At 43.2% G+C, this 17753-nt stretch overlaps 1 long non-coding RNA gene across 1 annotated transcript in view; it reads left to right on the top strand.

Annotated features, from left to right (window-relative positions):
• The first annotated feature begins 8217 nt into the window (after positions 1–8217).
• Positions 8218–17753, top strand: part of LOC138569138 (uncharacterized) — a 69215-nt gene continuing 59679 nt past the window's right edge. The window contains exon 1 of the long non-coding RNA XR_011303142.1: positions 8218–9548. This is a non-coding gene — a long non-coding RNA (uncharacterized lncRNA). The remainder of the gene's footprint in view (positions 9549–17753) is intronic.

Raw genomic sequence — 17753 nt, 5'->3', positions numbered from 1 at the left:
TGTCCTGGGTTTTGAGATGAAATGAAAGGCAAAGGCCATGCAGATGGCCTCGGAGGCGACAGGAGAGGTAAAGACTGCAGCAGGGTTGGCCAGCTCCTTGCAGATTTTAAAGAGTACGGCCAAGTTGTTAGATGCCACAAAGATGCAGGCTTGCATGTGGGCTCCCTTCTTAGTGCGGACAAGGAGCTGGTATTGCCTTTGTAGCAGGCGCAGGCCAGTTTGTCAGAGGATGCACAAGAAGCCCGCCATTTCCCCTCAGCCACCCTACACTTGCGTTTAAGGGTAACTAGGTCAGAGTCATACCAAGAGTTGCACTTGGTTTTGGGCTTCAAGCGGATGTTCATGACAGGGGCAAGAACATCAAGAGTATCAGAGATAGAAGAGTAGAGCATGGAAAGGGCGGTGTCAGGATGTGAGTCAGCAGGAGGAGGAGGAGGGGGAGAGAAAGTGGAAGCCTCAACTGACACGCTTCATGGGTCGGATGACCGAGAAGGTACATGGCAGTGTTGGAGTTGGCTTGGCCTGATGGGTAGAGAGGGAGAGATGGGAGGAAATGAGAGAGTGATCACTCCAGGAGAGAGGAGTGGTCAGAGGGATAGAGAGGGGGAGGTCTGAAGAGATCAGAGCATCCAGAGTGGGCCCAGCAGAGTGAGTTGGGCCAGAGGGGAGAATAGAAAGAGAGAGAGAGTCACAGAGGTCGCGAAAACATCCAGATGGATGTTGAAGTCTCCAAGAATGAGGAGTTGAGTAGTTGAGGCCAGGAGCGAGGAAGTGAGGTCCGCCCACTCAGAGAGGAAGGAGGTGATTTGACCAGGTGGCTGATAGATAGTAGCCATGGTAGGTGAGTGGCAAGGAGAGAGAAAGCCTCAGACAAGGCATTTGAAAGAGGAGTAGGCCTGCATAGGAATGACAGAGGCAGGAATCCACTCTGGGAAGATCAAGGCTACACCCCCTCCAGAACGGTTGTATCTGGGCACGGAGAGGATCTTACAGTCATTGGGAGGAGAGTGTCAAAGCTTGTGACAATTGACAATGTGACAATTGTGACAAACCTGTGGTGCTCCATGTCGTCTTGCTTGTAAGGCGAGCACGTTGCCCCTGAGCTATCCTCCCGAAATCTTGAGCAATGGTTGTTATATTGGAATTGCCGGGTTTTTAAATACTCTTTTGCTTGGTATTGTTTGTATGCTTTTGTTTGGACTAAAGCTTCACCACAGGGATTTTGGCCCTTCCACCAACTCACATGCTTGCTTGCACAGTCACTTTGGTTTAATAAGTAAAACATTTGTTGGTTTTGTACGGTTCAGTATTCAGAATTGTAATCACTGCTTCTCTCACTCACACGCGAGTGAAACTGCCTGCCGTGGATAGTGTCAGAGCGATCCGGAGTCACTTGCAAGCTGTGAACTCACAAGGTAAGTCGCTCAATCTAGCTCCGCTTGGTGTTCGCAGGTCTTCTGTCATTGTGGCTCCTCGCGGTCAGGCAAACAGCCTCGTCTGGTCCACCTCCTCTCACGCCACTCGAAATTGGAGCTTCCTCCACTCGGCAGAGGCTCAGGTGCAACCCAGCCACCTAAAGCCTTTAACGAGGGTACACTTCCCTTGCTACTTCCTCTTCCTGCTGCGCAACCTCTGCACAACAAGCCTTCAATGGGCAAGCGTCCCGTTCTTACGCTTCCCACTGCGCAACCTCTGCAACAGGAATAGCTTGAGGCAAAGACCCTCACAGGACTTAACACCGCTCTTGGCTGCACAATGGTCCCGGCGTCTTCTCTCGTGCCAGCTTCACTTTCCTCTGCAGCCTACACTGCTTTCTCCTCTCCTGCTGCTCCTGCTGTTCATGTTCTCCCTCTTCCTGCACCTGAGGGGGCTTTTTATGCCTCTCAGTCTCCCTCAGGTGTAGGTCGTTTACACTAATTAGCTGATTGCTCCCACAGCAATATTCCTCTGCATCCCTTTTCCTCGTCCCAGTACTGAAGAATTATGGGACTTGAAGTCCCTGCCAACCAAGTTAGTTTTCCTAACTTCTTCTACCTTACAATAAGCCATTCCAAGATTGGGGGTTCAGAGAAAATTAAACGAGGGAGTTTCTCCTTCCTCCTGGCCTGTTCCCACCCCATGTGATCCTCCCGCAGAACACCACCCCCAGGGTTGGGATCAGGAAGCATCTGCCTTCCCCTGGCCACACGAGAAGGGTCCCAGGTCAAGATTCTGGGGGGAATCACTAATGATTCATCATACTATATGGACATCCATCGCTGCTGTAAAATCCTTTCCCAGGTTCTTTTTGTCGCCTACAAGGAATCACTCCCCATACTCTGTTACATCCTGCACTCTGTCACATCACACTGCTACACCAACCTCATCTCTTCTCTCCATTTTTACCGTCACAAACTATCTGGGACCATCAGTTTTTACCCTTCTTCCCCCGACCTCTCTTCATTCTTTCGTCTCTCACTGCAAAAGGCTTAAAAATCTGTGATCTCACTAGCCTCCTTTCCCTCCCACCCCTCAGTACCTTCTCTCCACTATCCCCCATTCACTCAGATTTTTTCTACACTTCCCATCCTCTGCTCTGCCAACCCTTCCTGTGCGCCCACAGACCCCTTCATACCCCAGACCTGGAGCCCCAATCAATGCCTGCTGGCCTTCGCCACCATATTTAAATAAATAAATAAACTTTAAATACATAAAATCCCCTCAACCGTCCTACCAATGAAATGCTAGAAAAACATCACAACTGAAAACACGTCACCATTCACACCGTTGACCAAACAGCAGGAATTCACACAAGGGACCGGCCTCAAACCCCACGGAACGACTGCTGACTACCCATCTCAACCAAACAAAACCACTTTATCACCTAACCAAACCAACCCTGAGGCTGCTCGACAGACAAGCAACACTACACCACCGCAAATAGATGGCGCATGAAAATGCACCACCAGTGCCCCAACAAGGAGCACCCCAACCACAAGAACAACACATAGTTTGAGACCACCACATTCAAGGTGTGGGAGCGACACCCCCACAAAGGGTACTGGGGTCCCCCCAACACACAATGGCAAAGCACACTTGACCAAATGGCAAAAAAACATGTGAGTGCGGGGTCCACCTCTACAGAAACAAACTAATGAGGTAAACTACACTCAACAACATTTCTCCAGCCACAACCATGAACGCAAATGGCACGGGCACATAATACCTCCCCAAAGTGCTGTGGTGTGCCATGTGCTGGCAGCTAGCAGCCCAGGTGGCTGGCACTACCCTGCCACACAAAACACAAACAAAACTGTCTAACCCCACAAGGTGGTTTGCCAGGCCACCCAGTGAGCACAACACACACCACATACACAAGTAACCCCCAGTAAGTCCATGCCCTATTCTCACGTCCATATTCTGACAGACCTGTGGAGGCAAAAGTTAAATCAACATGCAAGAACAAACCAAATTTCAACTTCCTTCAACTAACAGAGGACATGTCTTTACCAAAATACACCAAACACGTCCCAGATCCACCACAATCCACAACGTACCAATGGACAACTTACACCCAAACAGACTTCACTTCATATAACACTGTTGATCAATATTCACGGTTCAGCATGGACAGCTCCCTGAAAAATGACAAAGCCCTGATCTAGCTTGTGGAAAACTGCCATATATTGTCTTCTTGAATCACCCAGGTCAGCCCCACAACCAAGGCAAAAACCCCAGAGCTCTTCCCAGCGAACAGTCAATTCCTGCTTCCCAGAGACGCAGTCAGGATACAGCATAGGTCCATCCACACCAAACCCGGAGCAGCTGTCAAGCTGGTACCTGTGACCCCGACCCCAACACACGTTGGGCCCAACCTCCATCACTGCCAACTTGACTGTTTCAGGTACCAGCTGTTCACTGAGCTGACTGTGCCCACATGGGTCTCCAAACACAGCACCCAGCTGTTCACTATGCTGACAGCACACACACGGCTCTCCTGAAACAACTCCCAGCTCCTGCTCGGATAGCATTCCATGCTGGGCGCCGCACTAGATGTTACCTGCCGCTTTTTCTTTTCAGCAGCATTACCATCAGGACACATCTCCTCCTCTGAGACTCAGTTCAAACCCTTAGAGGCGTGCAGCGGCAAACCGTTGTACAGTGTGTGAGGCAGTCCATCCCCTTCAATGGCACATCATTCGACATCCTCAGCCATTAGCCACGTCACAACATCCTCTCTGATTGGCCGCTGAAGCCTCAATGCCATCATTCAAGCCCCAGCCTCCAAACTGCAAGGAGCTCTCAAACACTCTCTCAACATTCCAGAGGCAGGCATTCTACAAGCATTCCACAGCACCCAGGCTCACAACACAGGAACAGGGGAGAAAGCAAGACATAACACATTACACAGAGAAAACAATGAAACAGCTTTCTTCATGATGCACATCTAGGTTTTTCCTAGGAAGAGATGATGTGTCTGATTTTTAAGGGCCCCTTCTTAGGGATTCAAGCTTCCTTGTTTGCATGAAATGTGTTTATTAGCTGCTGAGCCACCTTGAAGACCTTTTATGATCCTTGCTGTGTCACATACGAGGCTGGGCCCTGTCCACTTGAAGACCTCTTTCCAACCAAGTAGTGAAAAGGCAGGGTGGTCCTACATTTGTCAAAGTTGCTGCAGCAGAGCTTTTCTATAAGAAATGATCTGGTCAGCATGAAGCAATCCATTGTTGCACTCTTATGCTCAAGGCTTGCAGAGAGAAAAAAAACATAAATCTGACCTGTATCTAAACTCAAGGTGATCAGCACAGACAAGATGAAGCTGCAACATTTAAGTGAAGAAGAAACATGTGAAATGTTACCACTTCCTGAAACAAGGATATGGAAGTGATAAAGGAAAACCTGACTATGAATACAACTAAACAGTTACTGCTCCCTCTAGTGTTCAGTAAGGTGTAGTCACCCTCCAGTAATATTTTGAAATATATAATTTCCCTTCATGTCAATCAAATCAAACGTGTTACGATTCTACCTTTATGTGACTAGAGTATATTTAGGTACATGAGGATTTTCTAGTACAATATAGATGTCATCACAAAGTCCCTCTTTGAGTTTACTTATTAGCTGCCTTTTTACTGAATTTTGGGCAGTAATGGGTTAATGAAAGCACATTGTTCAACCTTCCCCATTTCCAAAATGTTCTTCACGTGTGTTTGCATAATTTTCAGGTGAGTTTTGCTGCCGTTTTATATATTAGGGTACCGTTCCGGCCCGTTCCGGGTACTTTTTCATGTGAAAATGTAGATTTTGGGCTGTAATGGGTTAATGACAGCATATTGGCGCACCTTTCTCATTTCAAAATGTTCTTCATGTGTGTTTGCATAATTTTCAGGTGATTTTTGCTGCCTTTTTATGTTAGGGTACCGTTCCGGCCCGTTCTGGGTACTTTTTCGTGTGAAAATGTAGATTTTGGGCAGTAATGGGTTAATGACAGCATATTGCAGCACCTTTCTCATTTCAAAATGTACTTCATGTGTGTTTGCATAATTTTCAGGTCATTTTTACTGCCATTTTATATGTTAGGGTACCGTTCCGGCCCGTTCCGGGTACTTTTTCGTGTGAAAATGTAGATTTTGGGCTGTAATGGGTTAATGACAGCACATTGGTGCACCTTTCTCATTTCAACATGTTCTTCATGTGTGTTTGCATCATTTTCAGGTGAGTTTTGCTGCCGTTTTATATATTAGGGTAGCGTTCCGGCCCGTTCCGGGTACTTTTTCGTGTTAAAATGTAGATTTTGGGCAGTAATGGGTTAATGACAGCACATTGTTCATCCTTTGCCATTTCAAAATGTTCTTCATGTGTGTTTGCATCATTTTCAGGTGAGTTTTTCTGCCGTTTTATATATTAGGGTACCGTTCCGGGTACTTTTTCATGTGAAAATGTAGATTTTGGGCTGTAATGGGTTAATGACAGCATATTGGAGCACCTTTCTCATTTCAAAATGTACTTCATGTGTGTTTGCATAATTTTCAGGTGATTTTTGCTGCCTTTTTATATGTTAGGGTACCGTTCCGGCCCGTTCTAGGTACTTTTTCGTGTGAAAATGTAGATTTTGGGCAGTAATGGGTTAATGACAGCATATTGGAGCACCTTTCTCATTTCAAAATGTACTTCATGTGTGTTTGCATAATTTTCAGGTGATTTTTGCTGCCATTTTATATGTTAGGGTACCGTTCCGGCCCGTTCCGGGTACTTTTTCGTGATAAAATGTAAATTTTGGGCAATAATGGGTTAATGACAGCATATTGGTGCACCTTTCTCATTTCAACATGTTCTTCATGTGTGTTTGCATCATTTTCAGGTGAGTTTTGCTGCCGTTTTATATATTAGGGTAGCGTTCCGGCCCGTTCCGGGTATTTTTTCGTGTTAAAATGTAGATTTTGGGCAGTAATGGGTTAATGACAGCACATTGTTCATCCTTTGCCATTTCAAAATGTTCTTCATGTGTGTTTGCATCATTTTCAGGTGAGTTTTGCTGCCGTTTTATATATTAGGGTACCGTTCCGGCCCGTTCCGGGTACTTTTTCATGTGAAAATGTAGATTTTGGGCTGTAATGGGTTAATGACAGCATATTGGTGCACCTTTCTCATTTCAAAATGTTCTTCATGTGTGTTTGCATTATTTTCAGGTGATTTTTGCTGCCTTTTTATATGTTAGGGTACCGTTCCGGCCCGTTCTGGGTACTTTTTCGTGATAAAATGTAGATTTTGGGCTGTAATGGGTTAATGACAACATATTGGTGCACCTTTCTCATTTCAAAATATTCTTCATGTGTGTTTGCATAATTTTCAGGTGATTTTTGCTGCCTTTTTATATGTTAGGGTACCGTTCCGGCCCGTTACGGGTACTTTTTCGTGTTAAAATGTAGATTTTGGGCAGTAATGGGTTAATGACAGCACATTGTTCATCCTTTGCCATTTCAAAATGTTCTTCATGTGTGTTTGCATCATTTTCAGGTGAGTTTTGCTGCCGTTTTATATATTAGGGTACCGTTCCGGCCCGTTCCGGGTACTTTTTCATGTGAAAATGTAGATTTTGGGCTGTAATGGGTTAATGACAGCATATTGGTGCACCTTTCTCATTTCAAAATGTTCTTCATGTGTGTTTTCATCATTTTCAGATGAGTTTCGCTGCCGTTTTATATATTAGGGTAGCGTTCCGGCCCGTTCCAGGTACTTTTTCGTGATAAAATGTAGATTTTGGGTAGTAATGGGTTAATGACAACATATTGGTGCACCTTTCTCATTTCAAAATGTTCTTCATGTGTGTTTGCATCATTTTGAGGTGATTTTGGCTGCCTTTTTATATGTTAGGGTACCGTTCCGGCCCGTTGCGGGTACTTTTTCGTGATAAAATGTAGATTTTGGGCAGTAATGGGTTAATGACAACATATTGGTGCACCTTTCTCCTTTAAAAATGTTCTTCATGTGTGTTTGCATAATTTTCAGGTGATTTTTGCTGCCTTTTTATATGTTAGGGTACCGTTCCGGCCCGTTCCGGGTACTTTTTCGTGTGAAAATGTAGATTTTGGGCAGTAATGGGTTAATGACAGCATATTGGTGCACCTTTCCCATTTCAAAATGTACTTCATGTGTGTTTGCATAATTTTCAGGTGATTTTTGCTGCCATTTTATATGTTAGGGTACCGTTCCGGCCCGTTCCGGGTACTTTTTCGTGATAAAATGTAAATTTTGGGCAATAATGGGTTAATGACAGCATATTGGTGCACCTTTCTCATTTCAACATGTTCTTCATGTGTGTTTGCATCATTTTCAGGTGAGTTTTGCTGCCGTTTTATATATTAGGGTAGCGTTCCGGCCCGTTCCGGGTACTTTTTCGTGTTAAAATGTAGATTTTGGGCAGTAATGGGTTAATGACAGCACATTGTTCATCCTTTGCCATTTCAAAATGTTCTTCATGTGTGTTTGCATCATTTTCAGGTGCTTTTTGCTGCCATTTTATATGTTAGGGTACCGTTCCGGCCTGTTCCAGGTTTTTTTTGTGTGAAAATATAGATTTTGGGCAGTAATGGGTTAATGACAGCACATTGTTCAACCTATCCCATTTCCAAAATGTTCTTCATGTGTGTTTGCATCATTTTCAGGTGAGTTTTGCTGCCATTTTATATATTAGGGTACCGTTCCGGCCCGTTCCGGGTTTTACACCGTTCCAATTATTTCCACAGATAAGAGCAGATGCACAAAATTATTTCCACAGATGAATACCACATGTATTCTTTTAACACTTTTTTTTTCTTGAAGCACTCTCCACTGTCTGACAAAATCCATTTATGCCGTTACTATAATAAGGCACATGTTGCTATAATGTCTTCAATTTATTTTAACCGTGCTGATCAATTGTCTATTTTCCTTTTCCTATAGGGCTCTGATGCACTCCGACATCAGCGTGACAATATATTCCATTTATATGTTTATATTGTGCAGCGCAGATGTTGCAAACTTGTAATAGATTATAAACGGTACCAGGAATATTATAAACAGATTATGCCGAGCGGTCGCACTCGTAATGTATCAGCGCGTATATTGCAATGTATCAGTTTTTCCTTCTGTTGCTTCCACAATACGTGCCGTCCGTAACGGTGCTGTTTACATGTAACCGTGGCAACCACAGTCTTTCAAGATGGTGGCACGCAGAGCACGTAACGTAGGTACTTTACTCTGACATATTTCTATGGCACTTCCTACGTTATCACGGAATGACGTACCACTTGCATTGTTCAAATGTCTCTTTCGGTTGCCTTCACAGGTCGCGCACGGCACATGTGATACAAACGCTTCTTCACCAAAAGGAGGTGGAAACTATTTCAATAAATGTCACCGCTGCTTAAAATGATTATTCTCCTTACTTCTCCAGTGTATATGGGTTTGGCTGTCCTTATTTCATTCCTGAATGACTTCATTCATCACGAGTACGCTCTGGTACGCATCTGGGGATTGTTGTGAAGAAAATCAGACGTAGTTTGATCTGATTAACTGGTTTATTAATAAGAAGTCCCCACAGCCAACCTTCTTACATCAAGCATCTTCTTGTCTGGTTCTGAGAGCAGATTCCAGAACCAGACAAGAAGAACATTCCCAATGGAACCTAAATACAACACTCTAATGATAACACTGGTGGCGTTTCTTTGCCTGTTTAAATGGTTATGCAGGTCTGTTTTCTGAACAAGTGTACAACGGCACATTCAGCCGGTAAAAGATGGGCATACATTTCAGCAGTTTCAAGTAAAGCACCTAAAGAACCCTCACCAGGCAGCCCTGCCTGTTTAGGCAGGCATTCCTTGGTTGTCGGTAGCTATCTGTCTACTTGGCTGTAGAAGAGCCACCTTTCTCAAACATTCCACAGGCCCATTTATGCTGGCGAATTTGATGCACCCATCGAGGGTCTATTCAGTGCCCTAATGTTCTTACTCGGTTTATTGAACTTTGGCGAATGGCTGAGTGAACTTGGCTGGGTATGCAAACATGGAAGTGCAGGATTGTTCCCGTAGGTGAGCCCTTAGAATTGTTGGCACATATTACACTCTAGAGCCAGATGCACATTGTTCCATCACAAAATGTTCCTCTTCTGGTTTCCATCACAAATTAAAGTCCTCTTCCTGGATTATTAACGTGTGTAGCCTCCTTAAGTATGGCTGGTTCTTTCATATATTAACATGCTCTTGATCCGTTAAACGGCTAGGTATACTTGGTACATTGATAAAGCAGTTTGAATGGAAACCCAAGAAACTGCACTTGCTTGTTTTTCCAAGCTTATTTTTGCCATTTGCCTTCTTACACAACACACTGCTGTCGCTTTCGTGGTCTCTGGGTGCCCTGGCTGATCTGGCTGGGAGGGCTTGTTAGTGGAATTGAGGGGAAAAGCACAAGAGAGCTTTGATGTGCTGTTGGTAGCTTCAGTTCCATTTGTTGTTGATGCACACCAGATTGGGTGTACTTTAGAAGGTATGTGTTTTTTTAATATCTGAGTAGTGTTTGACATCTGTAGATAGGTGTAGTTTCACAAAATGAAACAGTAGTGTGTGACATGGTGTTGGTGTTTGTATTTCATTTCTTATACAGTGTATTCACCTTATACCAATGAAAAGGGGGTATGTTACTCTGTTGAAATCCGATTGGAAGGTATTCTAATTTGCATGTTCCATTGATGGAGCCTTGGAACATGTTTACATTAAGGTATTTATTAGCAGATTGTTTGGGTGCTAAAATGTCCTTGTTGGGACAAAAAATAAGGGTGCTCTATTAATTGATAGGTCTTTTTGAGCATTGACGAATTGCACTTAGAGCAAAAAGTGATTGATATGATGGTGTTGCATACAGTTTTGTTTAACTATGTTTGTGTTTCCTATAGATTTCTGAAAAGATTCTTTATTAAGACCTACTTCTACCAGGACTAAAGTGGACGGTTGTTTACTAATTTTGAGAAGAGCTACCCCTGATGAATGTCAGACATCAATAAGTCACTGGACAGAAACATGTTGGGTCATATATTGAACACAACAATGGATTTTTAATGATTTTTTTATTTTTAGTGGTGGTGTCATTTTTCAATCTAATGTGCAATGTGTGTTTTTTGTAGTATGCATTTATGTTTTGTGCAATCGTCTTTTATAACCTGGTTTTAGGATTGTGAATTCTGTGTATTTAAAACATTTTCCTTGTATGAAATAGTATATTTTCAAAATAAAAAAATGTCTTTTTTGTACTTGACATATCTCCCATTTGGAAATATGTATCGGTTTATAAACTAGCTATTGTGTGACACTATCAGATTTCTAGACAAAATATAAAAAAGTCTGTTTTCCTAATATACAATATAACTATTAGTATGCCATCTGATGCTGGTTGTGGATTCGTTATAAGTGCCATGGTATGATCTATAATCTGTAGAGTAGCTTGCTTCCTCCTACCGGTTTGGTTTTGTTTTTATTTGACTACATGTTTGGGATCTCTTTGGGCAGGTACTGCTCCTTGGTGAAGGCTTTCTAGTGCCCAATCCAATTTATTTTTCTCGTCGTTGTTTTTGTAGTTGTATTGTTGTTTTCTGTTAGCACCCTGATGCCCATGGTCTAATGCAGCGCCATATAAATGATAAAAGGAACAAATGGGATAAGAATACAGACTAACATAGTAACCGGAGGTATTAGTTGGGTGACGCCAACCAGTTCAGTGGCAATGAGGGTAAGGGAAAGAGTGTGGTAGTATGGATCTTTAGTCTGCACTTGCTCATGTAACCACATGAATAGCAACCTAGAATATGTAACTATGTAAATAGCATTTGGCCTTAACATGCGAAATAGTATCTAAAATAGGATCTATGCCCAGAGGTGCTTAGTTCTAGAAATATGTAATGTATGGTTGCTTGATGTGCTCAACCCAGGCTGTTTGAATGATATCAATCTTTTATTTTGAGAAACATTCCCGTATGGTCGGTGGATACGTTTTGCTGAGCTAGTTAATTAGACGTGTTACCAAGATTTGGGTGTGGAATGTAATGTGCAGAGGGGAAACGGAGTTAAATTGAAGATGTAATACATGTATGGGTCTTTTAATATAAAGCTCTGAGCCCGTATTTAACTGAATTCTGTTGGTGTACATGGAGTGCATTGGATACTGGTAATGAAACTTAGGGGTAGGATTTGTAGGAATGTTTTGAACCGCATGTTTGAATGAGATTGTACCAGAGTGCACACGTGTGGTAGAATCTTGTACATAAAGGTTTCCCATAACCTACTATCAGTACTAACCTGCTCGCAACGATTTTGCAAGATTGCTTGGATCGCGGTGTCTGTTAAATGAATGAGGTTTCGATGTTTGGTATTCCATCAAATATATTTCGATCTTAAACTAGTATTGGTTAAACAAACCTGGGTAGATGCATTAGAGATTATATGTAATTCCCTTTTTAATTTGTATTTATAGTGTTTATTTTAAAGTCCTTGATACTCTAGTACTGAGCAGAATCAAGTAAGGCTTGAAAAACAATACACTTTTAATTCAGTAAGAGGATTAAATGCCAATCATAGATGAGCAAATACATATTTATCCTCTCTTCAGTTAACCATGCTAGTTTTCTTTTATGATAGAGATATGTGCTACCTGTGAATAAAAGCTCCTTTTTTAAGGAAAAAGGACTACTTGCGACTGGTGGAGCCATTTCTTAGTTGAAAGCAGTGACAGCATGAACTCAACGGCAACATGAGCGTTCCGAGCGCCCCTTCCCTCAGAACCCTGCTGGCTTTTCTACCTACCAGGCTCAACTTAAAACGTAAAGTGGTGGTCCTAACTGTTCAAGGCTGCACACTAAATCCTTTCTGCTAGGAAAGAAATAAGCCTCAACTTAATCAGCATTTGATACGAGTTGAGCTCGGTCATAGAAGCCAGTGCCATTTGTGAGATCACGCCATCGTAACGGTTTGGTGGTTTTTGATCGTGGCAAACTGTTCCAAAAAACAACTGCCCACATGCGATCAATTGTCAGATGATCTAAGTACAAACCAAATGCGCTCACACCAACCCCCCACCCCTCCACTCCCCTACTTACCTGTTTCACCACTGCAGCATCAGATCCGTCCCTCTAAGGCGAGTCAGATCCGATGCCCTAGGGTCCTTTTTTTAGGACCTTTTTTTAATTTATTGGTCCCCCACCTCCGATGTTGAGGAAGCGGGAGACACCCATGCAACCCCCCAAGGCTAATGCATACAGATAATAGGGGTAGGGAGCAGGGGACACCCCCGCTCCACATGTTCGATATGTATTAGCCTAATTGTTAGTTTTTAATCTGTCGAATGGTACTGTCCAAATCGGTCAAATATGCACCATTCGACCAAATAAAAACGAACAATTATACTAATTTTATTATAACTCTTGGTCAAGGTGCCTGCACTTGGTCCAAAGTGCTGCTTTTCTTAAAGGGAGAACTTAGTTTCTGCTTGCAAATGCAACGTGCCAGAAGCAAGAGATGAGAAACGGATTACAAGCTAGGCAACGGCCCTTAGTTGCAAAGACATACAGTATGTTCTACAGTGTCCGCCTCTCATAAGTGAGATATGCTGTTTAAACATAGCAGGTTACAGGACATGATCACTATAATACTGCAGTGCTAGGTACGTAACATTTTCATTTTCCTCCAGTTACTTCTGTAGAGAAGGAGCGAAGTACCCCCACCTCAACCATCTTGCCCGCAGCACCTGTATGTTGGATCCCAGAGTGGGACACACGTGCAGTTCCAGTAAAAGTACCGATACCTAAGAAGATCCGGGAGGCAAGGTTCCCATTAAGGAAACCATAGCTGCATACGAGAGAATATGATGGTCGTCTGAATGAAATTCCTGAAGAAGCAGAGAAAATGCATGAAGAAGAAGAATGGTGATGTCGCCATTACCAGTGACGTCATTACAGAGTAATGCTGACAAATAGAGAAGAGAATGAAGACAAGTCTACAAGGCATCAACAATGTATCGGCACTAAGGACATCTTGGGGATCAAGATGAAGAAGCTTATGCCAAAAAAGTAATGAAGATATCAAACTAGTTCACATGTGTATACATGCAAAGAAATGCAAGCAGATGAAGTATTATTAAAAGGCTAGCTTTATAGTGAATAGATTGTGGCATGCGCCAACAGTTATATGTATATTGGAGTCAGTAAGGGATGGATGTTTTTATTATGTACAATGGTAGTACTGAGCAAGAAAAGGAAAGTTGTTTTTTCCATTTTCCAAGCATGGCGCAATTAGAAAACAAGTGAATTACAGGAGAAAACTCGGAAAGGTGAAATTAGATGAGCCAAGAAGCCAAGGCCATATCAGGCTGGGGTGAGCTGACATTGGATATGAATCGTATGAAAGAACGAAGCTTCTGTTCAGAAGACATTGACAAAAATAAGACGTCAGAGGTCTATTAAAGAATAGCATTTTAAGACACTGAAAAGCTCGATTTCGTGGTCTTTATTCACATGGGGAGAAGTTGGATGAACATGATGGTCACACCTACGCACAAGGGCAGAGAGTGCCTTCACTCTCTTGAATTCCCTGGAGCAAAGAACATGTTCAAGGCCGAGTTCAAATACCTAATTGACAGTGGACCACTGAGATGATGATGGATGGATATGTTAATTGGTGGGAAGCTGTGGTTAAGACTAGCTCATCTGCACCTGGATGTTCAGCCTGCGTACTGCCAATGTAGGTTGAGAAGGCACTGACTAGTTAGAAATTAACCAATGATAGATGCCAGCATGATCAAGAGTCCTATAGTTGTATAGCCAATTAGACGTATATTTAGTGACGTTTATAGTGACATATTTTGGGGAAGGGCTTATTTGCCCCACCTGCTGTTAAGAGACATATCGCAAAACTCCACTGCCCTAGACGAGTATGGATCATATACTTAGATGATCCTTGTAGAACACTCACACTCACCATTAGGTTTTTGTAGTTTGCTACGTTCAATGACGTTAGTAATACGCAGGTTAAACGTCACCTATGACAATTTCTTTACTATAAGTATGTAATTTTTTATGAAATGCTTTGAGAAGTTTCGAGAGAGATCATGAGCAATGTCTGCTGATGTCCGTTGTAGTCCCTGTTTTAGATAATTGTGATTAAAACAGTATCTTTTGCCAACTACCTGAGTTGTTTCTATTATTGATGTCTGAGTAAACTCTACATCCTCCATCTCTCTCTATATTGCTAAGCTATCTTAAAGGGCTGAGAAGGAACCTCAGTTCACGTGGTAGCAGAGACTGATGATTAGATAAATATCCATCGAGATAAGTAAGCTTTTGAGGTCCCCGGAAATATCACACAACCTCTGAAAAGACGTGAAGCTCCCTGTAGATAGGGGTTTTTAGAATAAGAGTGAGACTTGTACAAGCTAGGGTAAGACGGGTTCCACGGTTTCCAGAAAAAAACACTTCCGGCATCTACAGGAAGCTGAATGGACGGAAGGTAGGAAGAGGCTGCTGAGGAGGCGTGCGATCTCGAGAGTCGGAAGCTGAAAAAACACGAATGGTGAGTAAACATTGAGACAGGTGGCAAAATAATGAATGGGCAGTGGTTAAAGAGAATGATAAGGGGGAATATGGTAACAGAGGGAGGTAGGCATAATGTAACATGAGAACGATGAGCGTTAAATATAAGTGAGAAATTAGCTTTAAGGGAGGCCAAACAATTTGAGTATCGTGAGGAGGAGCTGTGATACAAGTATAGCCAGTGCCTATGCTTTAAAGAGTGTAACGGAAGGAACAGGACCCAAAATCCCTTAGAGGAAGTTGTAGGAAACAAGTTTGGTTAAAGACAAACTTAACAAGGTTGTCATGATGCCTACCCCCAGGCATCCGGACCAAGCCCATCAGCCCCAGGAGCAGGCATCTAGAAATGTAGTAAAACCTCAGCAGGGGCTATCTGGGTTCAGTCCTGGCGCCCTAGGCGCCAGGATCATAGTCATTACTTGTCTCAGGCAGAACATGCTGCAGAACATGAAGCCTGAAAGGGACTATTTTTCTACAGGGACTATTTTTTACTCGGGTGTGGTTCTAGGGACTTCTTACCTGGGACTACTTTTGAGGCTATTTAAACCACGCCCGACCAGCAACACACGCTTAGCGTTATTCTGCATCCAGCTGCGTAACGCTCATCGTGCCTGCAGCCTGCATCCGGTCTTCTGCTACGCCCGCCTCGAATCCGGAGCTCCTAAAACAAAGAGGAAAGAAAGGGACAAGGTTAGAAAACAAACTTATTTCTATTCCACACCTGATTCTGGATCCATCTCGTCTCCGGACCTGTAAAGAACATAATTTCTGCACGTGCCGCACCTCCAACTGCAGCGCCGCGCCGTGCCATACTCACCAGTCTTCAAAGCATCCTTCGGGTCGGCGCTGCCTCCATCATTTCTTCGCCGAACTTCGGCACCTAGTAGACAAAAGAAAACCACAAGGTGAGCCGAGGGAACCAACAAATATAATTCTTACCACCATAGACTTACCTGATTTACCACCGGAAGCATCCTTTTGCGACTCTCCATATTTTCACGTGCCGCATCTGTAAAGAGACAAAACAACACGTTTTCCATGTGCAACATTTACCGGACAGCGCCGGGTAATACAGACTCTTACCTGAGCACCACCAGCTTGCTGCCACAAGAGCATCTTTTCACGAGCCAGCTGCAAGATAAGAAAGGAAGGGGGGAACAAGAGTGAACATCGGACATATTGAACTTAATACTTACTGGTCCTCACCAGGAACCTCAGAGTCAATACTCTCCGGAACTCTCCCGAGCCTTCAAACCAGTGAAGTAACTGGAATCGACGCGCCCATGCAAATCCACGCAGGATGGAGAGCTCATCTTTCAAGAATATAAGGTGAGATTGCTGTGAGGGCATTTCAGAGGTGATTAGTTGGGGAGGACTGTGGGGGTGCCATCACTTGAATCCACAAGTGGCTAAATCCATCTCTCCACTTGCAGGAGAATATTTCTACGGGTTAAGCAGACAAGATTAGGAGGGCAGATCCAGTCAGTCATCGCTGCACTACGCATCACGTGGGTGGAGACCGCAGCTGTCCGGGTCCGACCGACGCCCCTGTGGGAGCAAGGTGAGCGTAACACAGGTCTGTCCACACTCCGTATGGAGTATTTTAGGGGTGAGAGTAAGTCTTATGAAGAGAAGACAAAATGCATTTGGCCGGCCTAATATGTCTGTCTGTCTGATTCTTTTATGTGATTGTGTAAAGATGACGAAATCGTAAATAGAATTGATAAATGTAAAAAGGAGAAATGCGAGAGTTCGAGGACCTAAGCGTGTATTTGAAAATGAATTATATTAAATATGTTTTTTAGCAGGTTAAAGTAAAAAATGTGGTAAACAGCGGGTTTAGAGCTTGCAACGATGCTGCACGCTCATATTGTGTTGTTTTTCATTAAGTAAGTAATGTTGAATTTTGCAAAGAGTAAATGGTGAGTATAGACAAAGAGTGACGTGTAAAAAATTGAGGATATTACTCCGCTTATACATTGGCTGCAAGCACATATACCTAAGCTTAGAGAAGATAATAAGGAATAAAGTGAAAGAATCAAAGACGGAAAATGCATATCACAGCTGCACGGGGGATCGCTGTTAGGGAGAATTCTCATAGTGCAAATTTCCCTTACCTTTTGAGACCCCAGCAACTTTGCTGGATTTTTAGGACCTGGAAAGAGTGTGAGACATTTTTCCCACTCTCATGTATTTTGATGTGTGTTTTACTTTTGTGTTCTTTGGATATGGAGTTTTAGACAACTCCATATGCATCATCTTTTCATGTGTGTCACACAGCACCCTCAGTGCAGTGGCACAGGGATGTCTTTCAGGCTTCCCAAGGTTTAAATACCTTATCTGGGACTGACTACTGTCTCCCAGTGAATGTAAAGTTAAATTGACTTTGCTAGTCTTTTTAAATTGCTAGACCCAGCACATAGTGCCTTACAGCAGAGTGCTGGAGGGAATACCAAGTATTCCCTATGCCTAGAAAACTCATGTAGCACTCAAATGCTACCCTTTCCTCTCAGAATGGCTGGTGGCAGTGGTATTACCATGATTTTCCCGACCGCAACCCGTTTAAACGCTCCGGTAGCTAAAATCCACCAGAGCCATGTTTTTGAAGATGGCATTGAGACCCCTCTGTAAAAACAGGTTCCGATCGACTTTTTTTAGCCATTTG

This window comes from Ambystoma mexicanum, chromosome 1p (assembly GCF_040938575.1).
Source record: "Ambystoma mexicanum isolate Mex_15411 chromosome 1p, UKY_AmexF1_1, whole genome shotgun sequence".
In the NCBI taxonomy this organism is placed as follows: Eukaryota; Metazoa; Chordata; class Amphibia; order Caudata; family Ambystomatidae; genus Ambystoma; species Ambystoma mexicanum.
The sequence above is the reverse complement of the archived record's forward strand: the minus strand, read 5'-3'. Positions and strand labels throughout refer to the sequence as shown.